The sequence below is a fragment of the Ipomoea nil genome, unplaced genomic scaffold (genome assembly GCF_001879475.1).
Source record: "Ipomoea nil cultivar Tokyo-kokei standard unplaced genomic scaffold, Asagao_1.1 scaffold2088, whole genome shotgun sequence".
NCBI classification, from domain to species: Eukaryota; Viridiplantae; Streptophyta; class Magnoliopsida; order Solanales; family Convolvulaceae; genus Ipomoea; species Ipomoea nil.
The window spans coordinates 1-26,154 of NW_017618516.1; the positions used below are offsets into that span (position 1 = coordinate 1).

Genomic DNA, 26,154 nt, shown 5'->3' on the forward strand with positions numbered 1-26,154 from the left:
GAAACATTCGCGTTCACATTGGCAATCAATAAATTACGTTACCAGCAAAGGACCATATTAGATGGAGATCACTTTATCAGTGGTGTGATGCTTTTCCCCATGCGTTTTGTTTAGTGTTAAAGAAATCAATTTTTTTTCTGTGTCTTTTTCTGTCTCAAACCCAAACATCAAAATGGGTCCAACATGACTCACGCCTGAGCTACTCTATTTTTTTTTAGCTTGTGAGAATGGGAACGAAACGAGATAGATGAGAACAAAAAATTTCAGCTAGTTAATAGTATCATATTCAGAAAAAAAAAATGAGATAGAAAAACTTTCTAATAATCTGATTAGATTAATCTGATTAAAAAATCAATTTTTATGAAATAAATTTTGCAAATTGCAAATTTAACATTATTGGCTTCGCCCGGACTTGAACCGGAGACCTTCAGTGTGTTAGACTGACGTGATAACCAACTACACCACGAAACCATTCGCGTTCACATTGGCAATCAATAATTACGTTACCAGCAAAGGACCATATTAGATGGAGATCACTTTATCAGTGGTGTGATGCTTTTCCCCATGCGTTTTGTTTAGTGTTGGAGAAATCATTTTTTTCTGTGTGTTTTTATATCTCCAACTCCAAACATCAAATGGATCCAACATGACTCACGCCTGAGCTACCTTTTTTTTTAGCTTGTGAGAATGGGAACGAAACGAGTTAGATGAGAATAAAAATTAATTCAGCAAGTTGAGTAGTATCATATTCAGAACAAAAAAAAAAGATGAGAAAGAAAAACTTTCTAATAATATACTAGATGAATCCTGATTAAAAAATCAATTTTTTAGTGAAATAAATTTTGCAAACGGCAAATTTAACATTATTGGCTTCGCCCGGACTTTAACCGGAGACCTTCAGTGTGTTAGACTGACGTGATAACCAACTACACCACGAAACCATTCGCGTTCACATTGGCAATCAATAATTACGTTACCAGCAAAGGACCATATTAGATGGAGATCACTTTATCAGTGGTGTTATGCTTTTCCCCATGCGTTTTGTTTAGTGTTGGAGAAAATTTTTTTTCTGTGTGTTTTTATATCTCCAACTCCAAACATCAAATTGGATCCAACATGACTCACGCCTGAGCTACCCTTTTTTTTTTAGCTTGTGAGAATGGGAACGAAACGAGATAGATGAGAACAAAAATTGTTTCAGCTAGTTGAGTAGTATCATATTCAGAAAAAAAAAAAAAAGATGAGATAGAAAAACTTTCTAATAATCTGATTAGATGAATCTGATTAAAAAAATCAATTTTTTAGTGAAATAAATTTTGCAAACGGCAAATTTAACATTATGGCTTCGCCCGGACTTAACCGGAGACCTTCAGTGTGTTAGACTGACGTGATAACCAACTACACCACGAAACCATTCGCGTTCACATTGGCAATCAATAATTACGTTACCAGCAAAGGACCATATTAGATGGAGATCACTTTATCAGTGGTGTGATGCTTTTCCCCATGCGTTTTGTTTAGTGTTGGAGAAATCATTTTTTTTCTGTGTGTTTTTATATCTCCAACTCCAAACATCAAATTGGATCCAACATGACTCAGGCCTGAGCTACCCTATTTTTTTTTAGCTTGTGAGAATGGAACGAAACGAGTTAGATGAGAATAAAAATTAATTCAGCAAGTTGAGTAGTATCATATTCAGAAAAAAAAAAGGATGAGAAAGAAAAACTTTCTAATAATTATATTAGATGAATCCTGATTAAAAAATCAATTTTTAGTGAAATAAATTTTGCAAACGGCAAATTTAACATTATTGGCTTCGCCCGGACTTTAACCGGAGACCTTCAGTGTGTTAGACTGACGTGATAACCAACTACACCACGAAACCATTCGCGTTCACATTGGCAATCAATAATTACGTTACCAGCAAAGGACCATATTAGATGGAGATCACTTTATCAGTGGTGTTATGCTTTTCCCCATGCGTTTTGTTTAGTGTTGGAGAAATCATTTTTTTTCTGTGTGTTTTTATATCTCCAACTCCAAACATCAAAATTGGATCCAACATGACTCACGCCTGAGCTACCCTATTTTTTTTTAGCTTGTGAGAATGGGAACGAAACGAGATAGATGAGAATAAAAATTAATTCAGCAAGTTGAGTAGTATCATATTCAGAACAAAAAAAAAAAAAAGAAGAAAAACTTTCTAATAATTATACTAGATGAAAAAAAATCAATTTTTTAGTGAAATAAATTTTGCAAAGGCAAATTTAACATTATTGGCTTCGCCCGGACTTGAACCGGAGACCTTCAGTGTGTTAGACTGACGTGATAACCAACTACACACGAAACCATTCGCGTTCACATTGGCAATCAATAATTACGTTACCAGCAAAGGACCATATTAGATGGAGATCACTTTATCAGGTGTTATGCTTTTCCCCATGCGTTTTGTTTAGTGTTGGAGAAATCATTTTTTTCTGTGTGTTTTTATATCTCCAACTCCAAACATCAAATGGATCCAACATGACTCAGGCCTGAGCTACCCTATTTTTTTTTAGCTTGTGAGAATGGGAACGAAACGATAGATGAGAACAAAAATTGTTCAGCAAGTTTAGTAGTATCATATTCAGAAAAAAAAAAAAAAAGATGAGAAGAAAAACTTTCTAATAATCTGATTAGATGAATCTGATTAAAAAAATCAATTTTTAGTGAAATAAATTTTGCAAACGGCAAATTTAACATTATTGGCTTCGCCCGGACTTGAACCGGAGACCTTCAGTGTGTTAGACTGACGTGATAACCAACTACACCACGAAACCATTCGCGTTCACATTGGCAATCAATAATTACGTTACCAGCAAAGGACCATATTAGATGGAGATCACTTTATCAGTGGTGTGATGCTTTTCCCCATGCGTTTTGTTTAGTGTTGGAGAAATCATTTTTTTTCTGTGTGTTTTTATATCTCCAACTCCAAACATCAAATGGATCCAACATGACTCAGGCCTGAGCTACCTATTTTTTTTTAGCTTGTGAGAATGGGAACGAAACGAGATAGATGAGAATAAAAATTAATTCAGCAAGTTGAGTAGTATCATATTCAGAAAAAAAAAAAAAATGAGAAGAAAAACTTTCTAATAATCTGATTAGATGAATCTGATTAAAAAAATCAATTTTTTAGTGAAATAAATTTTGCAAACGGCAAATTTAACATTATTGGCTTCGCCCGGACTTTAACCGGAGACCTTCAGTGTGTTAGACTGACGTGATAACCAACTACACCACGAAACCATTCGCGTTCACATTGGCAATCAATAATTACGTTACCAGCAAAGGACCATATTAGATGGAGATCACTTTATCAGGTGTGATGCTTTTCCCCATGCGTTTTGTTTAGTGTTGGAGAAATCATTTTTTTTTTTGTGTTTTATATCTCCAACTCCAAACATCAAAATTGGATCCAACATGACTCAGGCCTGAGCTACCCTATTTTTTTTTAGCTTGTGAGAATGGGAACGAAACGAGATAGATGAGAATAAAAATTGTTTCAGCAAGTTGAGTAGTATCATATTCAGAAAAAAAAAAAAAGATGAGAAGAAAAACTTTCTAATAATCTGATTAGATGAATCTGATTAAAAAAATCAATTTTTTAGTGAAATAAATTTTGCAAATTGCAAATTTAACATTATTGGCTTCGCCCGGACTTGAACCGGAGACCTTCAGTGTGTTAGACTGACGTGATAACCAACTACACCACGAAACCATTCGCGTTCACATTGGCAATCAATAATTACGTTACCAGCAAAGGACCATATTAGATGGAGATCACTTTATCAGTGGTGTGATGCTTTTCCCCATGCGTTTTGTTTAGTGTTGGAGAAATCATTTTTTTTCTGTGTGTTTTTATATCTCCAACTCCAAACATCAAATGGATCCAACATGACTCAGGCCTGAGCTACCCTATTTTTTTTTAGCTTGTGAGAATGGGAACGAAACGAGTTAGATGAGAATAAAAAAATTTCAGCAAGTTGAGTAGTATCATATTCAGAAAAAAAAAAAAGGTTGAGAAAGAAAAACTTTCTAATAATTATTAGATGAATCCTGATTAAAAAATCAATTTTTTAGTGAAATAAATTTTGCAAACGGCAAATTTAACATTATTGGCTTCGCCCGGACTTAACCGGAGACCTTCAGTGTGTTAGACTGACGTGATAACCAACTACACCACGAAACCATTCGCGTTCACATTGGCAATCAATAATTACGTTACAGCAAAGGACCATATTAGATGGAGATCACTTTATCAGTGGTGTGATGCTTTTCCCCATGCGTTTGTTTAGTGTTGGAGAAATCATTTTTTTTCTGTGTGTTTTTATATCTCCAACTCCAAACATCAAATGGATCCAACATGACTCACGCCTGAGCTACCCTATTTTTTTTTAGCTTGTGAGAATGGGAACGAAACGAGTTAGATGAGAATAAAAATTAATTCAGCAAGTTGAGTAGTATCATATTCAGAAAAAAAAAAATGAGAAAGAAAAACTTTCTAATAATTATACTAGATGAATCCTGATTAAAAAAAACAATTTTTTAGTGAAATAAATTTTGCAAACGGCAAATTTAACATTATTGGCTTCGCCCGACTTTAACCGGAGACCTTTCAGTGTGTTAGACTGACGTGATAACCAACTACACCACGAAACCATTCGCGTTCACATTGGCAATCAATAATTACGTTACCAGCAAAGGACCATATTAGATGGAGATCACTTTATCAGTGGTGTGATGCTTTTCCCCATGCGTTTTGTTTAGTGTTGGAGAAATCATTTTTTTTTCTGTGTGTTTTTATATCTCCAACTCCAAACATCAAATGGATCCAACATGACTCAGGCCTGAGCTACCCTATTTTTTTTTAGCTTGTGAGAATGGGAACGAAACGAGATAGATGAGAACAAAAATTGTTTCAGCTAGTTGAGTAGTATCATATTCAGAAAAAAAAAAAAAAGATGAGAAGAAAAACTTTCTAATAATCTGATTAGATGAATCTGATTAAAAAAATCAATTTTTTAGTGAAAATAAATTTTGCAAATTGCAAATTTAACATTATTGGCTTCGCCCGGACTTGAACCGGGACCTTCAGTGTGTTAGACTGACGTGATAACCAACTACACCACGAAACCATTCGCGTTCACATTGGCAATCAATAATTACGTTACCAGCAAAGGACCATATTAGATGGAGATCACTTTATCAGTGGTGTGATGCTTTTCCCCATGCGTTTTGTTTAGTGTTGGAGAAATCATTTTTTTCTGTGTGTTTTTATATCTCCAACTCCAAACATCAAATGGATCCAACATGACTCACGCCTGAGCTACCCTATTTTTTTTTAGCTTGTGAGAATGGAACGAAACGAGATAGATGAGAATAAAAATTAATTCAGCAAGTTGAGTAGTATCATATTCAGAACAAAAAAAAGATGAGAAAGAAAAACTTTCTAATAAATTAGATGAATCCTGATTAAAAAATCAATTTTTTAGTGAAATAAATTTTGCAAACGGCAAATTTAACATTATTGGCTTCGCCCGGACTTTAACCGGAGACCTTCAGTGTGTTAGACTGACGTGATAACCAACTACACCACGAAACCATTCGCGTTCACATTGGCAATCAATAATTACGTTACCAGCAAAGGACCATATTAGATGGAGATCACTTTATCAGTGGTGTGATGCTTTTCCCCATGCGTTTTGTTTAGTGTTGGAGAAATCATTTTTTTTCTGTGTGTTTTTATATCTCCAACTCCAAACATCAAATGGATCCAACATGACTCAGGCCTGAGCTACCCTATTTTTTTTAGCTTGTGAGAATGGGAACGAAACGAGATAGATGAGAACAAAAATTGTTTCAGCTAGTTGAGTAGTATCATATTCAGAAAAAAAAAAAAAAGATGAATAGAAAAACTTTCTAATAATCTGATTAGATGAATCTGATTAAAAAAATCAATTTTTTAGTGAAATAAATTTTGCAAATTGCAAATTTAACATATTGGCTTCGCCCGGACTTGAACCGGAGACCTTCAGTGTGTTAGACTGACGTGATAACCAACTACACCACGAAACCATTCGCGTTCACATTGGCAATCAATAATTACGTTACCAGCAAAGGACCATATTAGATGGAGATCACTTTATCAGTGGTGTGATGCTTTTCCCCATGCGTTTTGTTTAGTGTTGGAGAAATCATTTTTTTTCTGTGTGTTTTTATATCTCCAACTCCAAACATCAAAATGGATCCAACATGACTCACGCCTGAGCTACCCTATTTTTTTTTAGCTTGTGAATGGGAACGAAACGAGTTAGATGAGAATAAAAATTAATTCAGCAAGTTGAGTAGTATATCATATTCAGAAAAAAAAAAAGGTTGAGAAAGAAAAACTTTCTAATAATTATACTAGATGAATCCTGATTAAAAAATCAATTTTTTAGTGAAATAAATTTTGCAAACGGCAAATTTAACATTATTGGCTTCGCCCGGACTTTAACCGGAGACCTTCAGTGTGTTAGACTGACGTGATAACCAACTACACCACGAAACCATTCGCGTTCACATTGGCAATCAATAATTACGTTACCAGCAAAGGACCATATTAGATGGAGATCACTTTATCAGTGGTGTGATGCTTTTCCCCATGCGTTTTGTTTAGTGTTGGAGAAATCATTTTTTTTCTGTGTTTTTATATCTCCAACTCCAAACATCAAAATGGATCCAACATGACTCACGCCTGAGCTACCTATTTTTTTTTAGCTTGTGAGAATGGGAACGAAACGAGATAGATGAGAACAAAAATTGTTTCAGCAAGTTGAGTAGTATCATATTCAGAAAAAAAAAAAAAGATGAGAAAGAAAAACTTTCTAATAATCTGATTAGATGAATCTGATTAAAAAAATCAATTTTTTAGTGAAATAAATTTTGCAAACGGCAAATTTAACATTATTGGCTTCGCCCGGACTTGAACCGGAGACCTTCAGTGTGTTAGACTGACGTGATAACCAACTACACCACGAAACCATTCGCGTTCACATTGGCAATCAATAATTACGTTACCAGCAAAGGACCATATTAGATGGAGATCACTTTATCAGTGGTGTGATGCTTTTCCCCATGCGTTTTGTTTAGTGTTGGAGAAATCATTTTTTTTCTGTGTGTTTTTATATCTCCAACTCCAAACATCAAATGGATCCAACATGACTCAGCCTGAGCTACCCTATTTTTTTTTAGCTTGTGAGAATGGAACGAAACGAGATAGATGAGAATAAAAATTAATTCAGCAAGTTGAGTAGTATCATATTCAGAAAAAAAAAAAGGATGAGAAAGAAAAACTTTCTAATAATTATTAGATGAATCCTGATTAAAAAAACAATTTTTTAGTGAAATAAATTTTGCAAACGGCAAATTTAACATTATTGGGCCCGGACTTTAACCGGAGACCTTCAGTGTGTTAGACTGACGTGATAACCAACTACACCACGAAACCATTCGCGTTCACATTGGCAATCAATAATTACGTTACCAGCAAAGGACCATATTAGATGGAGATCACTTTATCAGTGGTGTGATGCTTTTCCCCATGCGTTTTGTTTAGTGTTGGGAAATCATTTTTTTTTCTGTGTGTTTTTATATCTCCAACTCCAAACATCAAATGGATCCAACATGACTCAGGCCTGAGCTACCCTATTTTTTTTAGCTTGTGAGAATGGGAACGAAACGAGATAGATGAGAACAAAAAATGTTTCAGCTAGTTGAGTAGTATCATATTCAGAAAAAAAAAAAAAAGATGAGATAGAAAAACTTTCTAATAATCTGATTAGATGAATCTGATTAAAAAAATCAATTTTTAGTGAAATAAATTTTGCAAATTGCAAATTTAACATTATTGGCTTCGCCCCGGACTTGAACCGGAGACCTTCAGTGTTAGACTGACGTGATAACCAACTACACCACGAAACCATTCGCGTTCACATTGGCAATCAATAATTACGTTACCAGCAAAGGACCATATTAGATGGAGATCACTTTATCAGTGGTGTGATGCTTTTCCCCATGCGTTTTGTTTAGTGTTGGAGAAATCATTTTTTTCTGTGTGTTTTTATATCTCCAACTCCAAACATCAAATGGATCCAACATGACTCACGCCTGAGCTACCCTATTTTTTTTTTTAGCTTGTGAGAATGGGAACGAAACGAGTTAGATGAGAATAAAAATTAATTCAGCAAGTTGAGTAGTATCATATTCAGAAAAAAAAAAAAAGGTTGAGAAAGAAAAACTTTCTAATAATTATTAGATGAATCCTGATTAAAAAATCAATTTTTTAGTGAAATAAATTTTGCAAACGGCAAATTTAACATTATTGGCTTCGCCCGGACTTGAACCGGAGACCTTCAGTGTGTTAGACTGACGTGATAACCAACTATTCACATTGGCAATCAATAATTACGTTTCTTCCTGGAATCTGATTAGATGAATCAAAATCAATTTTTTAGTGAAATAAATTTTGCAAATTGCAAATTTAACATTATTGGCTTCGCCCGGACTTGAACCGGAGACCTTCAGTGTGTTAGACTGACGTGATAACCAACTACACACAAAACCATTCGCGTTCACATTGGCAATCAATAATTACGTTACCAGCAAAGGACCATATTAGATGGAGATCACTTTATCAGTGGTGTGATGCTTTTCCCCATGCGTTTGTTTAGTGTTGGAGAAATCATTTTTTTTCTGTGTGTTTTTATATCTCCAACTCCAAACATCAAAATGGATCCAACATGACTCACGCCTGAGCTACCCTATTTTTTTTAGCTTGTGAGAATGGGAACGAAACGAGTAGATGAGAATAAAAATTAATTCAGCAAGTTGAGTAGTATCATATTCAGAAAAAAAAAAAGGTTGAGAAAGAAAAACTTTCTAATAATTATTAGATGAATCCTGATTAAAAATCAATTTTTTAGTGAAATAAATTTTGCAAACGGCAAATTTAACATTATTGGTTCGCCCGGACTTTAACCGGAGACCTTCAGTGTGTTAGACTGACGTGATAACCAACTACACCACGAAACCATTCGTTCACATTGGCAATCAATAATTACGTTACCAGCAAAGGACCATATTAGATGGAGATCACTTTATCAGTGGTGTGATGCTTTTCCCCATGCGTTTTGTTTAGTGTTGGGAGAAATCATTTTTTTTTCTGTGTGTTTTTATATCTCCAACTCCAAACATCAAATTGGATCCAACATGACTCAGGCCTGAGCTACCCTATTTTTTTAGCTTGTGAGAATGGGAACGAAACGAGATAGATGAGAACAAAAATTGTTTCAGCAGTTGAGTAGTATCATATTCAGAAAAAAAAAAAAAGAGATAGAAAAACTTTCTAATAATCTGATTAGATGAATCTGATTAAAAAATCAATTTTTTAGTGAAATAAATTTTGCAAATTGCAAATTTAACATTATTGGCTTCGCCCGGACTTGAACCGGAGACCTTCAGTGTGTTAGACTGACGTGATAACCAACTACACCACGAAACCATTCGCGTTCACATTGGCAATCAATAATTACGTTACCAGCAAAGGACCATATTAGATGGAGATCACTTTATCAGTGGTGTGATGCTTTTCCCCATGCGTTTTGTTTAGTGTTGGAGAAATCATTTTTTTTTCTGTGTGTTTTTATATCTCCAACTCCAAACATCAAATTGGATCCAACATGACTCAGGCCTGAGCTACCCTATTTTTTTTTTTAGCTTGTGAGAATGGGAACGAAACGAGATAGATGAGAACAAAAATTGTTTCAGCAAGTTGAGTAGTATCATATTCAGAAAAAAAAAAAAAGATGAAAGAAAAACTTTCTAATAATCTGATTAGATGAATCTGATTAAAAAAATCAATTTTTTAGTGAAATAAATTTTGCAAAGGCAAATTTAACATTATGGCTTCGCCCGGACTTGAACCGGAGACCTTCAGTGTGTTAGACTGACGTGATAACCAACTACACCACGAAACCATTCGCGTTCACATTGGCAATCAATAATTACGTTACCAGCAAAGGACCATATTAGATGGAGATCACTTTATCAGTGTGTGATGCTTTTCCCCGCGTTTTGTTTAGTGTTGGAGAAATCATTTTTTTTTCTGTGTTTTTATATCTCCAACTCCAAACATCAAAATGGATCCAACATGACTCAGGCCTGAGCTACCCCTTTTTTTTAGCTTGTGAGAATGGGAACGAAACGAGATAGATGAGAACAAAAATTGTTTCAGCTTTGAGTAGTATCATATTCAGAAAAAAAAAAAGATGAGATAGAAAAACTTTCTAATAATCTGATTAGATGAATCTTGATTAAAAAAATCAATTTTTTAGTGAAATAAATTTTGCAAATTGCAAATTTAACATTATTGGCTTCGCCCGGACTTGAACCGGAGACCTTCAGTGTGTTAGACTGACGTGATAACCAACTACACCACGAAACCATTCGCGTTCACATTGGCAATCAATAATTACGTTACCAGCAAAGGACCATATTAGATGGAGATCACTTTATCAGTGGTGTGATGCTTTTCCCCATGCGTTTTGTTTAGTGTTGGAGAAATCATTTTTTTTTCTGTGTGTTTTTATATCTCCAACTCCAAACATCAAATGGATCCAACATGACTCAGGCCTGAGCTACCCTATTTTTTTTTAGCTTGTGAGAATGGGAACGAAACGAGATAGATGAGAACAAAAATTGTTTCAGCAAGTTGAGTAGTATCATATTCAGAAAAAAAAAAAAAGATGAGAAGAAAAACTTTCTAATAATCTTAGATGAATCTGATTAAAAAATCAATTTTTTAGTGAAATAAATTTTGCAAATTGCAAATTTAACATTATTGGCTTCGCCGGACTTGAACCGGAGACCTTCAGTGTGTTAGACTGACGTGATAACCAACTACACCACGAAACCATTCGCGTTCACATTGGCAATCAATAATTACGTTACCAGCAAAGGACCATTAGATGGAGATCACTTTATCAGTGGTGTGATGCTTTTTCCCATGCGTTTTGTTTAGTGTTGGAGAAATCATTTTTTTCTGTGTGTTTTTATATCTCCAACTCCAAACATCAAATGGATCCAACATGACTCACGCCTGAGCTACCCTATTTTTTTTAGCTTGTGAGAATGGGAACGAAACGAGTTAGATGAGAATAAAAATTAATTCAGCAAGTTGAGTAGTATCATATTCAGAACAAAAAAAAAAAAGGTTGAGAAAGAAAAACTTTCTAATAATTATACTAGATGAATCCTGATTAAAAAATCAATTTTTTAGTGAAATAAATTTTGCAAACGGCAAATTTAACATTATTGGCTTCGCCCGGACTTAACCGGAGACCTTCAGTGTGTTAGACTGACGTGATAACCAACTACACCACGAAACCATTCGCGTTCACATTGGCAATCAATAATTACGTTACCAGCAAAGGACCATATTAGATGGAGATCACTTTATCAGTGGTGTGATGCTTTTCCCCATGCGTTTTGTTTAGTGTTGGAGAAATCATTTTTTTTCTGTGTGTTTTTATATCTCCAACTCCAAACATCAAATGGATCCAACATGACTCAGGCCTGAGCTACCCTATTTTTTTTTAGCTTGTGAGAATGGGAACGAAACGAGATAGATGAGAACAAAAATTGTTTCAGCAAGTTGAGTAGTATCATATTCAGAAAAAAAAAAAAAAAAAGATGAGAAGAAAAACTTTCTAATAATCTGATTAGATGAATCTGATTAAAAAAATCAATTTTTTAGTGAAATAAATTTTGCAAAGGCAAATTTAACATTATTGGCTTCGCCCGGACTTGAACCGGAGACCTTCAGTGTGTTAGACTGACGTGATAACCAACTACACCACGAAACCATTCGCGTTCACATTGCAATCAATAATTACGTTACCAGCAAAGGACCATATTAGATGGAGATCACTTTATCAGTGGTGTGATGCTTTTCCCCATGCGTTTTGTTTAGTGTTGGAGAAATCATTTTTTTTCTGTGTGTTTTTATATCTCCAACTCCAAACATCAAATGGATCCAACATGACTCAGGCCTGAGCTACCTATTTTTTTTAGCTTGTGAGAATGGGAACGAAACGAGATAGATGAGAACAAAAATTGTTTCAGCTAGTTGAGTAGTATCATATTCAGAAAAAAAAAAAAAAGATGAGATAGAAAAACTTTCTAATAATCTGATTAGATGAATCTTGATTAAAAAAATCAATTTTTTAGTGAAATAAATTTTGCAAAGCAAATTTAACATTATTGGCTTCGCCCGGACTTGAACCGGAGACCTTCAGTGTGTTAGACTGATGTGATAACCAACTACACCACGAAACCATTCGCGTTCACATTGGCAATCAATAATTACGTTACCAGCAAAGGACCATATTAGATGGAGATCACTTTATCAGTGGTGTGATGCTTTTCCCCATTGTTTAGTGTTGGAGAAATCATTTTTTTTTCTGTGTGTTTTTATATCTCCAACTCCAAACATCAAATTGGATCCAACATGACTCAGGCCTGAGCTACCCTATTTTTTTTAGCTTGTGAGAATGGGAACGAAACGAGATAGATGAGAACAAAAATTGTTTCAAGTTGAGTAGTATCATATTCAGAAAAAAAAAAAAAGATGAGAAAGAAAAACTTTCTAATAATCTGATTAGATGAATCTGATTAAAAAATCAATTTTTTAGTGAAATAAATTTTGCAAAGGCAAATTTAACATTATTGGCTTCGCCCGGACTTGAACCGGAGACCTTCAGTGTTTAGACTGACGTGATAACCAACTACACCACGAAACCATTCGCGTTCACATTGGCAATCAATAATTACGTTACCAGCAAAGGACCATATTAGATGGAGATCACTTATCAGTGGTGTGATGCTTTTCCCCATGCGTTTTGTTTAGTGTTGGAGAAATCATTTTTTTCTGTGTGTTTTATATCTCCAACTCCAAACATCAAATTGGATCCAACATGACTCAGGCCTGAGCTACCTATTTTTTTTTAGCTTGTGAGAATGGGAACGAAACGAGATAGATGAGAATAAAAATTAATTCAGCAAGTTGAGTAGTATCATATTCAGAAAAAAAAAAAAATGAGAAAGAAAAACTTTCTAATAATTGATTAGATGAATCCTGATTAAAAAATCAATTTTTTAGTGAAATAAATTTTGCAAACGGCAAATTTAACATTATTGGCTTCGCCCGGACTTTAACCGGAGACCTTCAGTGTGTTAGACTGACGTGATAACCAACTACACCACGAAACCATTCGCGTTCACATTGGCAATCAATAATTACGTTACCAGCAAAGGACCATTTAGATGGAGATCACTTTATCAGTGGTGTTATGCTTTTCCCCATGCGTTTTGTTTAGTGTTGGAGAAATCATTTTTTTTCTGTGTGTTTTTATATCTCCAACTCCAAACATCAAATGGATCCAACATGACTCAGGCCTGAGCTACCCTATTTTTTTTTAGCTTGTGAGAATGGGAACGAAACGAGATAGATGAGAACAAAAATTGTTTCAGCTAGTTGAGTAGTATCATATTCAGATAAAAAAAAAAAAGATGAGATAGAAAAACTTTCTAATAATCTGATTAGATGAATCTTGATTAAAAAATCAATTTTTAGTGAAATAAATTTTGCAAATTGCAAATTTAACATTATTGGCTTCGCCCGGACTTGAACCGGAGACCTCAGTGTGTAGACTGACGTGATAACAACTAACACCACGAAACCATTCGCGTTCACATTGGCAATCAATAATTACGTTACCAGCAAAGGACCATATTAGATGGAGATCACTTTATCAGTGGTGTGATGCTTTTCCCCATGCGTTTTGTTTAGTGTTGGAGAAATCATTTTTTTCTGTGTGTTTTTATATCTCCAACTCCAAACATCAAATTGGATCCAACATGAATCACGCCTGAGCTACCCTTTTTTTTTTTTTAGCTTGTGAGAATGGGAAAGAAACGAGTTAGATGAGAATAAAAATTAATTCAGCAAGTTGAGTAGTCATATTCAGAACAAAAAAAAAAAAGTTGAGAAAGAAAAACTTTCTAATAATTATACTAGATGAATCCTGATTAAAAAATCAATTTTTTAGTGAAATAAATTTTGCAAACGGCAAATTTAACATTATTGGCTTCGCCCGGACTTTAACCGGAGACCTTCAGTGTGTTAGACTGACGTGATAACCAACTACACCACGAAACCATTCGCGTTCACATTGGCAATCAATAATTACGTTACCAGCAAAGGACCATATTAGATGGAGATCACTTTATCAGTGGTGTTATGCTTTTCCCCATGCGTTTTGTTTAGTGTTGGAGAAATCATTTTTTTTTCTGTGTGTTTTTATATCTCCAACTCCAAACATCAAATTGGATCAACATGACTCACGCTTGAGCTACCTATTTTTTTTTTAGCTTGTGAGAATGGGAACGAAACGAGATAGATAAGAACAAAATTGTTTCAGCTAGTTGAGTAGTATCATATTCAGATAAAAAAAAAAATTGAGATAGAAAAACTTTCTAATAATTGATTAGATGAATCTAGATTAAAAAAAATCAATTTTTTAGTGAAATAAATTTTGCAAATGGCAAATTTAACATTATTGGCTTCGCCCGGACTTGAACCGGAGACCTTCAGTGTGTTAGACTGACGTGATAACCAACTACACCCACGAAACCATTCGCGTTCACATTGGCAATCAATAATTACGTTACCAGCAAAGGACCATATTAGATGGAGATCACTTTATCAGTGGTGTGATGCTTTTCCCCATGCGTTTTGTTTAGTGTTGGAGAAATCATTTTTTTCTGTGTGTTTTTATATCTCCAACTCCAAACATCAAATGGATCCAACATGACTCACGCCTGAGCTACCCTATTTTTTTTTAGCTTGTGAGAATGGGAACGAAACGAGTTAGATGAGAATACAAATTAATTCAGCAAGTTGAGTAGTATCATATTCAGAACATAAAAAAAAAAAAGGTGAGAAAGAAAAACTTTCTAATAATTATACTAGATGAATCCTGATTAAAAAAACAATTTTTAGTGAAATAAATTTTGCAAACGGCAAATTTAACATTATTGGCTTCGCCCGGACTTTAAACCGGAGACCTTCAGTGTGTTAGACTGACGTGATAACCAACTACACCACGAAACCATTCGCGTTCACATTGGCAATCAATAATTACGTTACCAGCAAAGGACCATATTAGATGGAGATCACTTTATCAGTGGTGTTATGCTTTTCCCCATGCGTTTTGTTTAGTGTTGGAGAAATCATTTTTTTTTCTGTGTGTTTTTATATCTCCAACTCCAAACATCAAATTGGATCCAACATGACTCACGCCTGAGCTACCCTATTTTTTTTTAGCTTGTGAGAATGGGAACGAAACGAGATAGATGAGAACAAAAAATTGTTTCAGCTAGTTGAGTAGTATCATATTCAGATAAAAAAAAAAAAGATGAGATAGAAAAACTTTAATAATTGATTAGATGAAATCTAGATTAAAAAAAATCAATTTTTTAGTGAAATAAATTTTGCAAATTGCAAATTATTGGCTTCGCCCGGACTTGAACCGGAGACCTTCAGTGTGTTAGACTGACGTGATAACCAACTACACCACAAAACCATTCGCGTTCACATTGGCAATCAATAATTACGTTACCAGCAAAGGACCATATTAGATGGAGATCACTTTATCAGTGGTGTGATGCTTTTCCCCATGCGTTTTGTTTAGTGTTGGAGAAATCATTTTTTTTCTGTGTGTTTTTATATCTCCAACTCCAAACATCAAATTGGATCCAACATGACTCACGCCTGAGCTACCCTATTTTTTTTTCTTGTGAGAATGGGAACGAAACGAGTTAGATGAGAATAAAAATTAATTCAGCAAGTTGAGTAGTATCATATTCAGAACAAAAAAAAAGTTGAGAAAGAAAAACTTTCTAATAATTATACTAGATGAATCCTGATTAAAAAATCAATTTTTTAGTGAAATAAATTTTGCAAACGGCAAATTTAACATTATTTTCGCCCGGACTTTAACCGGAGACCTTCAGTGTGTTAGACTGACGTGATAACCAACTACACCACGAAACCATTCGCGTCACATTGGCAATCAATAATTACGTTACCAGCAAAGGACCATATTAGATGGAGATCACTTTAGTGGTGTTATGCTTTTCCCCATGCGTTTTGTTTAGTGTTGGAGAAATCATTTTTTTTTCTGTGTGTTTTTATATCTCCAACTCCAAACATCAAATTGGATCCAACATGACTCACGCCTGAGCTACCCTATTTTTTTTTTAGCTTGTGAGAATGGGAACGAAACGAGTTAGATGAGAATAAAAATTAATTCAGCAAGTTGAGTAGTATCATATTCAAAACAAAAAAAAAGGTTGAGAAAGAAAAACTTTCTAATAATTATACTAGATGAATCCTGATTAAAAAAAATCAATTTTTTAGTGAAATAAATTTTGCAAACGGCAAATTTAACATTATTGGCTTCGCCCGGACTTTAACCGGAGACCTTCAGTGTGTTAGACTGACGTGAACCAACTACACCACGAAACCATTCGCGTTCACATTGGCAATCAATAATTACGTTACCAGCAAAGGACCATATTAGATGGAGATCACTTTATCAGTGGTGTTATGCTTTTCCCCATGCGTTTTGTTTAGTGTTGGAGAAATCATTTTTTTTTCTGTGTGTTTTTATATCTCCAACTCCAAACATCAAATTGGATCCAACATGACTCACGCCTGAGCTACCCTATTTTTTTTTTAGCTTGTGAGAATGGGAACGAAACGAGTTAGATGAGAATAAAAATTAGTTCAGCAAGTTGAGTAGTCATATTCAGAAAAAAAAAAAAGATGAGAAAAAAAACTTTCTAATAATTATACTAGATGAATCCTGATTAAAAAAACAATTTTTTAGTGAAATAAATTTTGCAAACGGCAAATTTAACATTATTGGCTTCGCCCGGACTTTAACAGGAGACCTTCAGTGTGTTAGACTGACGTGATAACCAACTACACCACGAAACCATTCGCGTTCACATTGGCAATCAATAATTACGTTACCAAAGGACCATATTAGATGGAGATCACTTTATCAGTGGTGTGATGCTTTTCCCCATGCGTTTTGTTTAGTGTTAAAGAAATCATTTTTTTTTCTGTGTTTTTATCTCAAACTCCAAACATCAAATGGATCCAACATGACTCAGCCTGAGCTACCTATTTTATTTTAGCTTGTGAGAATGGGAACGAAACGAGATAGATGAGAACAAAAATTGTTTCAGCTAGTTGAGTAGTATCATATTCAGAAAAAAAAAAAAAAGATGAGATAGAAAAACTTTCTAATAATCTGATTAGATGAATCTTGATTAAAAAAATCAATTTTTAGTGAAATAAATTTTGCAAATTGCAAATTTAACATTATTGGCTTCGCCCGGACTTGAACCGGAGACCTCAGTGTGTTAGACTGACATGATAACCAACTACACCACGAAACCATTCGCGTTCACATTGGCAATCAATAATTACGTTACCAGCAAAGGACCATATTAGATGGAGATCACTTTATCAGTGGTGTGATGCTTTTCCCCATGCGTTTTGTTTAGTGTTGGAAATCATTTTTTTCTGTGTGTTTTATATCTCCAACTCCAAACATCAAATTGGATCCAACATGACTCACGCCTGAGCTACCCTTTTTTTTTTTAGCTTGTGAGAATGGGAAAGAAACGAGTTAGATGAGAATAAAAATTAATTCAGCAAGTTGAGTAGTATCATATTCAGAACAAAAAAAAAAAAGGTTGAGAAAGAAAAACTTTCTAATAATTATACTAGATGAATCCTGATTAAAAAATCAATTTTTTAGTGAAATAAATTTTGCAAACGGCAAATTTAACATTATTGGCTTCGCCGGACTTTAACCGGAGACCTTCAGTGTGTTAGACTGACGTGATAACCAACTACACCACGAAACCATTCGCGTTCACATTGGCAATCAATAATTACGTTACCAGCAAAGGACCATATTAGATGGAGATCACTTTATCAGTGGTGTTATGCTTTTCCCCATGCGTTTTGTTTAGTGTTGGAGAAATCATTTTTTTTTCTGTGTGTTTTTATATCTCCAACTCCAAACATCAAATTGGATCCAACATGACTCACGCCTGAGCTACCCTATTTTTTTTAGCTTGTGAGAATGGGAACGAAACGAGATAGATGAGAACAAAAATTGTTTCAGCTAGTTGAGTAGTATCATATATCAGATAAAAAAAAAAAAAATGAGATAGAAAAACTTTCTAATAATCTGATTAGATGAATCTGATTAAAAAAAATCAATTTTTTAGTGAAATAAATTTTGCAAATTGCAAATTTAACATTATTGGCTTCGCCCGACTTGAACCGGAGACCTTCAGTGTGTTAGACTGACGTGATAACCAACTACACCACGAAACCATTCGCGTTCACATTGGCAATCAATAATTACGTTACCAGCAAAGGACCATATTAGATGAGATCACTTTATTAGTGGTGTTATGCTTTTCCCCATGCGTTTTGTTTAGTGTTGGGAAATCATTTTTTTTTCTGTGTGTTTTATATCTCCAACTCCAAACATCAAATTGGATCCAACATGACTCACGCCTGAGCTACCCTATTTTTTTTTAGCTTGTGAGAATGGGAACGAAACGAGTTAGATGAGAATAAAAATTAATTCAGCAAGTTGAGTAGTATCATATTCAGAACAAAAAAAAAGGTTGAGAAAGAAAAACTTTCTAATAATTATACTAGATGAATCCTGATTAAAAAAACAATTTTTTAGTGAAATAAATTTTGCAAACGGCAAATTTAACATTATTGGCTTCGCCCGGACTTTAACCGGAGACCTTCAGTGTGTTAGACTGACGTGATAACCAACTACACCACGAAACCATTCGCGTTCACATTGGCAATCAATAATTACGTTACCAGCAAAGGACCATATTAGATGGAGATCACTTTATCAGTGGTGTTATGCTTTTCCCCATGCGTTTTGTTTAGTGTTGGAGAAATCATTTTTTTTTTCTGTGTGTTTTTATATCTCCAACTCCAAACATCAAATTGGATCCAACATGACTCACGCCTGAGCTACCCTATTTTTTTTAGCTTGTGAGAATGGGAACGAAACGAGATAGATGAGAACAAAAATTGTTTCAGCTAGTTGAGTAGTATCATATTCAGATAAAAAAAAAAATGGTGAAATAAATTTGCAAATTTGCAAATTTAACATTATTGGCTTCGCCCGGACTTGAACCGGAGACCTTCAGTGTGTTAGACTGACGTGATAACCAACTACACCACGAAACCATTCGCGTTCACATTGGCAATCAATAATTACGTTACCAGCAAAGGACCATATTAGATGGAGATCACTTTATCAGTGGTGTTATGCTTTTCCCCATGCGTTTTGTTTAGTGTTGGAAATCATTTTTTTTTCTGTGTGTTTTTATATCTCCAACTCCAAACATCAAATTGGATCCAACATGACTCACGCCTGAGCTACCTTATTTTTTTTTAGCTTGTGAGAATGGGAACGAAACGAGTTAGATGAGAATAAAATTAGTTCAGCAAGTTGAGTAGAATCATATTCAGAACAAAAAAAAAGGATGAGAAAGAAAAACTTTCTAATAATTATACTAGATGAATCCTGATTAAAAAACAATTTTTTAGTGAAATAAATTTTGCAAACGGCAAATTTAACATTATTGGCTTCGCCCGACTTTAACAGGAGACCTTTAGTGTTTAGACTGACGTGATAACCAACTACACCACGAAACCATTCGCGTTCACATTGCAATCAATAATTACGTTACCAGCAAAGGACCATATTAGATGGAGATCACTTTATCAGTGGTGTGATGCTTTTCCCCATGCGTTTTGTTTAGTGTTGAAGAATCATTTTTTTTGTGTCTTTTTCTGTCTCAAACTCCAAACATCAAATTGGATCCAACATGACTCAGGCCTGAGCTACTCTATTTTTTTTAGCTTGTGAGAATGGAACGAAACGAGATAGATGAGAACAAAAATTGTTCAGCTAGTTGAGTAGTATCATATTCAGATAAAAAAAAAAAAAAAGATGAGATAGAAAAACTTCTAATAATCTGATTAGATGAATCTAGATTAAAAAATCAATTTTTTAGTGAAATAAATTTTGCAAATTGGCAAATTTAACATTATTGCTTCGGCCGGACTTGAACCGGAGACCGTCAGTGTGTTAGACTGACATGATAACCAACTACACCACGAAACCATTCGCGTTCACATTGGCAATCAATAATTAACGTTACCAGCAAAGGACCATATTAGATGGAGATCACTTTATCAATGGTGTGATGCTTTCCCCATGCGTTTTGTTTAGTGTTGGAGAAATCATTTTTTTCTGTGTGTTTTTATATCTCCAACTCCAAACCATCAAATTGGTATCCAACATGAATCACGCCATGAGCTACCCTTTTTTTTTTAGCTTGTGAGAATGGAAAGAAATGAGTTAGATGAGAATAAAAATTAATTCAGCAAGTTGAGTAGTATCATATTCAGAACAAAAAAAAAAAAAAGGTTGAGAAAGAAAAACTTTCTAATAAATTATACTAGATGAATCCTGATTAAAAAATCAATTTTTTAGTGAAATAAATTTTGCAAACGGCAAATTTAACATTATTGGCTTCGCCCGGACTTTAACCGGAGACCTTCAGTGTGTTAGACTGACGTGATAACCAACTACACCACGAAACCATTCGCGTTCACATTGCAATCAATAATTACGTTACCAGCAAAGGACCATATTAGATGTAGATCACTTTATCATAGCGTGTTATGCTTTTCCCCATGCGTTTTTGTTTAGTGTTGGAGAAATCAATTTTTTTTTTTCTGTGTGTTTTTATATCTCCAACTCCAAACATCAAATTGGATCCAACATGACTCACGCCTGAGCTACACTATTTTTTTTTGAGCTTGTGAGAATGGGAACGAAACGAGATAGATGAGAACAAAAATTGTTTCAGCTAGTTGAGTAGTATCATATTCAGATAAAAAAAAAAAAGATGAGATAGAAAAACTTTCTAATAATCTGATTAGATTAATCTAGATTAAAAAAAATCAATTTTTAGTGAAATAAATTTTGCAAATTGCAAATTTAAAATTATTGGCTTCGCCCGGACTTGAACCGGAAACCTTCAGTGTGTTAGACTAACGTGATAACCAACTGCACCACAAAACCATTCGCGTTCACATTGGCAATCAATAATTACGTTACCAGCAAAGGACCATATTTGATGGAGATCACTTTATCAGTGGTGTGATGCTTTTCCCCACGCGTTTTGTTTAGTGTTGGAGAAATCATTTTTTTTCTGTGTGTTTTTATATCTCCAACTGCAAACATCAAATTGGATCCAACATGACTCACGCCTGAGCTACCCTATTTTTTTTTGGCTTGTGAGAATGGGAACGAAACGAGTTAGATGAGAATAAAAATTAATTCAGCAAGTTGAGTAGTATCATATTCAGAACAATAAAAAAAAGGTTGAGAAAGAAAAACTTTCTAATAATTATACTAGATGAATCCTGATTAAAAAATCAATTTTTTAGTGAAATAAATTTTGCAAACGGCAAATTTAACATTATTTGGCTTCGCCCGGACTTTAACCGGTGACCTTTAGTGTGTTAGACTGACGTGATAACCAACTACACCATGAAACCATTCGCGCTCACATTGGCAATCAATAATTACGTTACCAGCAAAGGACCATATTAGATGGAGATCACTTTATTAGTGGTGTTATGCTTTTCCCCATGCGTTTTGTTTAGTGTTGGGAAATCATATTTTTTTCTGTGTGTTTTTATATCTCCAACTCCAAACATCAAATTGGATCCAACATGACTCACGCCTGAGCTACCCTATTTTTTTTAGCTGTGAGAATGGGAATGAAACGAGTTAGATGAGAATAAAAATTAATTCTGCAAGTTGAGTAGTATCATATTCAGAACAAAAAAAAAAGGTTGAGAAAGAAAAACTTGCTAATAATTATACTAGATGAATCCTGATTAAAAAAACAATTTTTTAGTGAAATAAATTTTGCAAACGGCAAATTTAACATTATTGGCATTCACCCGGACTTTAACCGGAGACCTTCAGTGTGTTAGACAGACGTGGTAACCAACTACACCACGAAACCATTCGCGTTCACATTGGCAATCAATAATTACGTTACCAGCAAAGGACCACATTAGATGGAGATCACTTTATCATTGGTGTTATGCTTTTCCCCATGCGTTTTGTTTAGTGTTGGAGAAATCATTTTTTTTTTCTGTGTGTTTTTATATCTCCAACTCCAAACATCAAACTGGATCCAACATGACTCACGCCTGAGCTACCCTATTTTTTTTTAGCTTGTGAGAATGGGAACGAAACGAGTTAGATGAGAATACAAATTAGTTCAGCAAGTTGAGTAGAATCATATTCAGAACAAAAAAAAAAAAGGATGAGAAACAAAAACTTTCTAATAATTATACTAGATGAATCCTGATTAAAAAAACAATTTTTAGTGAAATAAATTTTGCAAACGGCAAATTTAACATTATTGGCTTCGCCCGGACTTTAACAGGAGACCTTTAGTGTGTTTAGGACTGACGTGATAACCAACTACACCATGAAACCATTCGCGTTCACATTTGCAATCAATAATTACGTTACCAGCAAAGGACCATATTAGATGGAGATCACTTTATCAGTGGTGTGAGGCTTTTCCCCATGCGTTTTGTTTAGTGTTAAAGAAATCAATTTTTTTTTCTGTGTCTTTTTCTGTCTCAAACTCCAAGCATCAAAATGGGTCCAACATGACTCAGGCCTGAGCTACTCTATTTTATTTTTAGCTTGTGAGAATGGGAACGAAACGAGATAGATGAGAACAAAAATTGTTTCAGCTAGTTGAGTAGTATCATATTCAGATAAAAAAAAAAAGATGAGATAGAAAAACTTTCTAATAATCTGATTAGATGAATCTTGATTAAAAAAATCAATTTTTTAGTGAAATAAATTTTGCAAATTGCAAATTTAACATTATTGGCTTCGCCGGACTTGAACCGGAGACCGTCAGTGTGTTAGACTGACATGATAACCAACTACACCACGAAACCATTCGCGTTCACATTGGCAATCAATAATTAAGTTACCAGCAAAGGACCATATTAGATGGAGATCACTTTATCAATGGTGTGATGCTTTTCCCCATGCGTTTTGTTTAGTGTTGGAGAAATCAATTTTTTTCTGTGTGCTTTTATATCTCCAACTCCAAACATCAAATTGGTATCCAACATGAATCACGCATGAGCTACCCTTTTTTTTTTTAGCTTGTGAGAATGGGAAAGAAACGAGTTAGATGAGAATAAAAATTAATTCAGCAAGTTGAGTAGTATCATATTCAGAACAAAAAAAAAAAAAAGGTGAGAAAGAAAAACTTTCTAATAATTATACTAGATGAATCCTGATTAAAAAAATCAATTTTTTAGTGAAATAAATTTTGCAAACGGCAAATTTAACATTATTGGCTTCGCCCGGACTTTAACCGGGACCTTTAGTGTGTTAGACTGACGTGATAACCAACTACACCATGAAACCATTCGCGCTCACATTGGCAATCAATAATTACGTTACCAGCAAAGGACCATATTAGATGGAGATCACTTTATTAGTGGTGTTATGCTTTTCCCCATGCGTTTTGTTTAGTGTTGGGGAAATCATATTTTTTTCTGTGTGTTTTTATATCTCCAACTCCAAACATCAAATTGGATCCAACATGACTCACGCCTGAGCTACCCTATTTTTTTTTAGCTTGTGAGAATGGAATGAAACGAGTTAGATGAGAATAAAAATTAATTCTGCAAGTTGAGTAGTATCATATTCAGAACAAAAAAAAAAGGTTGAGAAAGAAAAACTTGCTAATAATTATACTAGATGAATCCTGATTAAAAAAACAATTTTTTAGTGAAATAAATTTTGCAAACGGCAAATTTAACATTATTGGCATCACCCGGACTTTAACCGGAGACCTTTAGTGTGTTAGACAGACGTGGTAACCAACTACACCACGAAACCATTCGCGTTCACATTGGCAATCAATAATTACGTTACCAGCAAAGGACCACATTAGATGGAGATCACTTTATCATTGGTGTTATGCTTTTCCCCATGCGTTTTGTTTAGTGTTGGAGAAATCATTTTTTTTTCTGTGTGTTTTTATATCTCCAACTCCAAACATCAAACTGGATCCAACATGACTCACGCCTGAGCTACCCTATTTTTTTTTAGCTTGTGAGAATGGGAACGAAACGAGTTAGATGAGAATACAAATTAGTTCAGCAAGTTGAGTAGAATCATATTCAGAACAAAAAAAAAAAAGGATGAGAAACAAAAACTTTCTAATAATTATACTAGATGAATCCTGATTAAAAAAACAATTTTTTAGTGAAATAAATTTTGCAAACGGCAAATTTAACATTATTGGCTTCGCCCGGACTTTAACAGGAGACCTTTAGTGTGTTAGACTGACGTGATAACCAACTACACCATGAAACCATTCGCGTTCACATTTGCAATCAATAATTACGTTACCAGCAAAGGACCATATTAGATGGAGATCACTTTATCAGTGGTGTGAGGCTTTTCCCCATGCGTTTTGTTTAGTGTTAAAGAAATCAATTTTTTTTCTGTGTCTTTTTCTGTCTCAAACTCCAAGCATCAAAATGGGTCCAACATGACTCAGGCCTGAGCTACTCTATTTTATTTTTAGCTTGTGAGAATGGGAACGAAACGAGATAGATGAGAACAAAAATTGTTTCAGCTAGTTGAGTAGTATCATATTCAGATAAAAAAAAAAAAGATGAGATAGAAAAACTTTCTAATAATCTGATTAGATGAATCTTGATTAAAAAAATCAATTTTTTAGTGAAATAAATTTTGCAAATTGCAAATTAAACATTATTGGCTTCGGCCGGACTTGAACCGGAGACCGTCAGTGTGTTAGACTGACATGATAACCAACTACACCACGAAACCATTCGCGTTCACATTGGCAATCAATAATTAAGTTACCAGCAAAGGACCATATTAGATGGAGATCACTTTATCAATGGTGTGATGCTTTTCCCCATGCGTTTTGTTTAGTGTTGGAGAAATCAATTTTTTTCTGTGTGCTTTTATATCTCCAACTCCAAACATCAAATTGGATCCAACATGAATCACGCCTGAGCTACCCTTTTTTTTTTTAGCTTGTGAGAATGGGAAAGAAACGAGTTAGATGAGAATAAAAATTAATTCAGCAAGTTGAGTAGTATCATATTCAGAACAAAAAAAAAAAAAGGTTGAGAAAGAAAAACTTTCTAATAATTATACTAGATGAATCCTGATTAAAAAATCAATTTTTTAGTGAAATAAATTTTGCAAACGGCAAATTTAACATTATTGGCTTCGCCCGGACTTTAACCGGAGACCTTCAGTGTGTTAGACTGACGTGATAACCAACTACACCACGAAACCATTCGCGTTCACATTGGCAATCAATAATTACGTTACCAGCAAAGGACCATATTAGATGTAGATCACTTTATTAGCGGTGTTATGCTTTTCCCCATGCGTTTTGTTTAGTGTTGGAGAAATCATTTTTTTTTTCTGTGTGTTTTTATATCTCCAACTCCAAACATCAAATTGGATCCAACATGACTCACGCCTGAGCTACACTATTTTTTTTTGAGCTTGTGAGAATGGGAACGAAACGAGATAGATAAGAACAAAAATTGTTTCAGCTAGTTGTGTAGTATAATATTCAGATAAAAAAAAAAAAGATGAGATAGAAAAACTTTCTAATAATCTGATTAGATTAATCTAGATTAAAAAAAATCAATTTTTTAGTGAAATAAATTTTGCAAATTGCAAATTTAAAATTATTGGCCTTCGCCCGGACTTGAACCCGGAAACCTTCAGTGTGTTAGGACTGAACGTGATAACCAACTACACC

At 34.4% G+C, this 26,154-nt stretch overlaps 41 non-coding genes across 41 annotated transcripts; all 41 read right to left on the reverse strand.

The window, feature by feature from the left end:
- Positions 1-397: 397 nt before the first annotated feature.
- Positions 398-471, reverse strand: TRNAV-AAC. Its single transcript has one exon. It is a non-coding gene; the product is annotated as a tRNA-Val (tRNA).
- Positions 472-867: 396 nt separating this feature from the next.
- Positions 868-941, reverse strand: TRNAV-AAC. Its single transcript has one exon. It is a non-coding gene; the product is annotated as a tRNA-Val (tRNA).
- A 399-nt stretch (positions 942-1,340) lies between these two features.
- On the reverse strand, positions 1,341-1,413 carry TRNAV-AAC. Its single transcript has one exon. It is a non-coding gene; the product is annotated as a tRNA-Val (tRNA).
- Positions 1,414-1,811: 398 nt separating this feature from the next.
- On the reverse strand, positions 1,812-1,885 carry TRNAV-AAC. Its single transcript has one exon. It is a non-coding gene; the product is annotated as a tRNA-Val (tRNA).
- A 392-nt stretch (positions 1,886-2,277) lies between these two features.
- TRNAV-AAC lies at positions 2,278-2,350 on the reverse strand. The gene has a single exon. It is a non-coding gene; the product is annotated as a tRNA-Val (tRNA).
- Positions 2,351-2,745: 395 nt separating this feature from the next.
- Positions 2,746-2,819, reverse strand: TRNAV-AAC. Its single transcript has one exon. It is a non-coding gene; the product is annotated as a tRNA-Val (tRNA).
- Positions 2,820-3,217: 398 nt separating this feature from the next.
- TRNAV-AAC lies at positions 3,218-3,291 on the reverse strand. Its single transcript has one exon. It is a non-coding gene; the product is annotated as a tRNA-Val (tRNA).
- Positions 3,292-3,689: 398 nt separating this feature from the next.
- Positions 3,690-3,763, reverse strand: TRNAV-AAC. The gene has a single exon. It is a non-coding gene; the product is annotated as a tRNA-Val (tRNA).
- Positions 3,764-4,161: 398 nt separating this feature from the next.
- TRNAV-AAC lies at positions 4,162-4,234 on the reverse strand. The gene has a single exon. It is a non-coding gene; the product is annotated as a tRNA-Val (tRNA).
- Positions 4,235-5,107: 873 nt separating this feature from the next.
- Positions 5,108-5,180, reverse strand: TRNAV-AAC. Its single transcript has one exon. It is a non-coding gene; the product is annotated as a tRNA-Val (tRNA).
- Positions 5,181-5,573: 393 nt separating this feature from the next.
- Positions 5,574-5,647, reverse strand: TRNAV-AAC. The gene has a single exon. It is a non-coding gene; the product is annotated as a tRNA-Val (tRNA).
- Positions 5,648-6,046: 399 nt separating this feature from the next.
- TRNAV-AAC lies at positions 6,047-6,120 on the reverse strand. The gene has a single exon. It is a non-coding gene; the product is annotated as a tRNA-Val (tRNA).
- Positions 6,121-6,521: 401 nt separating this feature from the next.
- Positions 6,522-6,595, reverse strand: TRNAV-AAC. The gene has a single exon. It is a non-coding gene; the product is annotated as a tRNA-Val (tRNA).
- Positions 6,596-6,994: 399 nt separating this feature from the next.
- TRNAV-AAC lies at positions 6,995-7,068 on the reverse strand. The gene has a single exon. It is a non-coding gene; the product is annotated as a tRNA-Val (tRNA).
- An 866-nt stretch (positions 7,069-7,934) lies between these two features.
- On the reverse strand, positions 7,935-8,007 carry TRNAL-UAA. Its single transcript has one exon. It is a non-coding gene; the product is annotated as a tRNA-Leu (tRNA).
- Positions 8,008-8,576: 569 nt separating this feature from the next.
- TRNAV-AAC lies at positions 8,577-8,649 on the reverse strand. Its single transcript has one exon. It is a non-coding gene; the product is annotated as a tRNA-Val (tRNA).
- A 395-nt stretch (positions 8,650-9,044) lies between these two features.
- On the reverse strand, positions 9,045-9,117 carry TRNAV-AAC. The gene has a single exon. It is a non-coding gene; the product is annotated as a tRNA-Val (tRNA).
- A 395-nt stretch (positions 9,118-9,512) lies between these two features.
- TRNAV-AAC lies at positions 9,513-9,586 on the reverse strand. Its single transcript has one exon. It is a non-coding gene; the product is annotated as a tRNA-Val (tRNA).
- A 401-nt stretch (positions 9,587-9,987) lies between these two features.
- Positions 9,988-10,061, reverse strand: TRNAV-AAC. Its single transcript has one exon. It is a non-coding gene; the product is annotated as a tRNA-Val (tRNA).
- Positions 10,062-10,454: 393 nt separating this feature from the next.
- Positions 10,455-10,528, reverse strand: TRNAV-AAC. Its single transcript has one exon. It is a non-coding gene; the product is annotated as a tRNA-Val (tRNA).
- Positions 10,529-10,925: 397 nt separating this feature from the next.
- On the reverse strand, positions 10,926-10,998 carry TRNAV-AAC. The gene has a single exon. It is a non-coding gene; the product is annotated as a tRNA-Val (tRNA).
- A 400-nt stretch (positions 10,999-11,398) lies between these two features.
- Positions 11,399-11,471, reverse strand: TRNAV-AAC. The gene has a single exon. It is a non-coding gene; the product is annotated as a tRNA-Val (tRNA).
- A 403-nt stretch (positions 11,472-11,874) lies between these two features.
- Positions 11,875-11,948, reverse strand: TRNAV-AAC. The gene has a single exon. It is a non-coding gene; the product is annotated as a tRNA-Val (tRNA).
- Positions 11,949-12,346: 398 nt separating this feature from the next.
- On the reverse strand, positions 12,347-12,420 carry TRNAV-AAC. The gene has a single exon. It is a non-coding gene; the product is annotated as a tRNA-Val (tRNA).
- An 859-nt stretch (positions 12,421-13,279) lies between these two features.
- Positions 13,280-13,353, reverse strand: TRNAV-AAC. Its single transcript has one exon. It is a non-coding gene; the product is annotated as a tRNA-Val (tRNA).
- An 875-nt stretch (positions 13,354-14,228) lies between these two features.
- Positions 14,229-14,302, reverse strand: TRNAV-AAC. The gene has a single exon. It is a non-coding gene; the product is annotated as a tRNA-Val (tRNA).
- A 401-nt stretch (positions 14,303-14,703) lies between these two features.
- Positions 14,704-14,778, reverse strand: TRNAV-AAC. Its single transcript has one exon. It is a non-coding gene; the product is annotated as a tRNA-Val (tRNA).
- Positions 14,779-15,181: 403 nt separating this feature from the next.
- On the reverse strand, positions 15,182-15,256 carry TRNAV-AAC. Its single transcript has one exon. It is a non-coding gene; the product is annotated as a tRNA-Val (tRNA).
- A 398-nt stretch (positions 15,257-15,654) lies between these two features.
- On the reverse strand, positions 15,655-15,728 carry TRNAV-AAC. The gene has a single exon. It is a non-coding gene; the product is annotated as a tRNA-Val (tRNA).
- A 396-nt stretch (positions 15,729-16,124) lies between these two features.
- Positions 16,125-16,198, reverse strand: TRNAV-AAC. Its single transcript has one exon. It is a non-coding gene; the product is annotated as a tRNA-Val (tRNA).
- An 874-nt stretch (positions 16,199-17,072) lies between these two features.
- Positions 17,073-17,146, reverse strand: TRNAV-AAC. Its single transcript has one exon. It is a non-coding gene; the product is annotated as a tRNA-Val (tRNA).
- Positions 17,147-17,540: 394 nt separating this feature from the next.
- Positions 17,541-17,613, reverse strand: TRNAV-AAC. The gene has a single exon. It is a non-coding gene; the product is annotated as a tRNA-Val (tRNA).
- Positions 17,614-18,492: 879 nt separating this feature from the next.
- Positions 18,493-18,565, reverse strand: TRNAV-AAC. Its single transcript has one exon. It is a non-coding gene; the product is annotated as a tRNA-Val (tRNA).
- Positions 18,566-18,965: 400 nt separating this feature from the next.
- On the reverse strand, positions 18,966-19,039 carry TRNAV-AAC. The gene has a single exon. It is a non-coding gene; the product is annotated as a tRNA-Val (tRNA).
- A 340-nt stretch (positions 19,040-19,379) lies between these two features.
- TRNAV-AAC lies at positions 19,380-19,453 on the reverse strand. Its single transcript has one exon. It is a non-coding gene; the product is annotated as a tRNA-Val (tRNA).
- An 869-nt stretch (positions 19,454-20,322) lies between these two features.
- Positions 20,323-20,396, reverse strand: TRNAV-AAC. Its single transcript has one exon. It is a non-coding gene; the product is annotated as a tRNA-Val (tRNA).
- A 408-nt stretch (positions 20,397-20,804) lies between these two features.
- On the reverse strand, positions 20,805-20,878 carry TRNAV-AAC. Its single transcript has one exon. It is a non-coding gene; the product is annotated as a tRNA-Val (tRNA).
- Positions 20,879-21,288: 410 nt separating this feature from the next.
- Positions 21,289-21,362, reverse strand: TRNAV-AAC. Its single transcript has one exon. It is a non-coding gene; the product is annotated as a tRNA-Val (tRNA).
- A 1,843-nt stretch (positions 21,363-23,205) lies between these two features.
- On the reverse strand, positions 23,206-23,278 carry TRNAV-AAC. The gene has a single exon. It is a non-coding gene; the product is annotated as a tRNA-Val (tRNA).
- A 1,844-nt stretch (positions 23,279-25,122) lies between these two features.
- On the reverse strand, positions 25,123-25,196 carry TRNAV-AAC. Its single transcript has one exon. It is a non-coding gene; the product is annotated as a tRNA-Val (tRNA).
- A 406-nt stretch (positions 25,197-25,602) lies between these two features.
- Positions 25,603-25,676, reverse strand: TRNAV-AAC. Its single transcript has one exon. It is a non-coding gene; the product is annotated as a tRNA-Val (tRNA).
- Between the last annotated feature and the right edge of the window lie 478 nt (positions 25,677-26,154).